We start from the raw sequence: 1,051 nt of genomic DNA on the forward strand, positions 1-1,051 counted from the left end.
TCATGTAATCTACATCTTTTAAGGGGGTCCATTAAGATTGTCTACATTCAATGTTAGTATTGATATATGAGATACTATTCTGGTCATCATTATGACTGTTATCTAGTTGCTTTGTTCTCTTCCTTGTGTCACTGTTTTATAAGAGCTGTGCATTTTAAATTTTCGGAGCTGTGAGTTTTAATGTTTGTGTGCTTTTACACTGGTGGGTATCAATTGCTTGCTCCATGTATGGAACTCTTAAGCATTTCTTACAGGGCAGGCCGAGGTCTAGGACAAATTCCCTTAGTGTTTGCTTGAGTGGGAAAGACTTTATTTCTCCTTCATTTATAAAACTTAGTTTTGCAGGATGCAAAATTCTTGGCTGGTAGTTATTGTTTTTAAGGGGACTAAATATAGGACCCTGTTCCTTTCTGGCTTGTAAGGTTTCTGTTGAGAAGTCTGCTGTTAGTCTGACGGGTTTTCCTTTGTAAGTCACATGATGTCTTCACCTCACAGCTTGCAAGAGTTCCTCTTTCATGTTGACTTTGGACAGTGTGAAGACTATGTGCCTTGATGATGCTCTTTTGGCAATGAATCTCCCAGGTGTTTGAGCTTCTTGTATTAGGATATCTAAATCTTTAGTAAGACCAGGGATGATTTCCACAATTATTCCCTTAAATAGGCTTTCTAGGCCTTTTGCTTTTTCTTCTTCGCCCTCAGGGATGCCTGATGCTTATATTTGTCTGGTTGGTGAAAAGAGAATTAGGTTTAACAATAACTCTAATTCCTTTTAGTAAGAAATTTTTGATAACTTTTTAAATATTCTTCTTTATATTCTTCATTGCTCTAAGATGTCTCAAAAACATTATGAAATTAATTACAGCAATAAAGAAAAACAAAACAATAATAATGTTTCCTATATTTGTGGTCACCCAGGAATGTCAAGGGACCATATCCCTTTCAGATTCAATATATTAATATTTAATACAATATGTTTGAATATATGAAATGGAAGAAAGGACTGACATTTTGTCCTTTTCCCTAAAAGGTTATAAACCTATGAATAAGAGTT

Source organism: Propithecus coquereli, unplaced genomic scaffold, assembly GCF_000956105.1.
Source record: "Propithecus coquereli isolate 6110/MARCELLA unplaced genomic scaffold, Pcoq_1.0 Scaffold130, whole genome shotgun sequence".
NCBI lineage: Eukaryota > Metazoa > Chordata > Mammalia > Primates > Indriidae > Propithecus > Propithecus coquereli.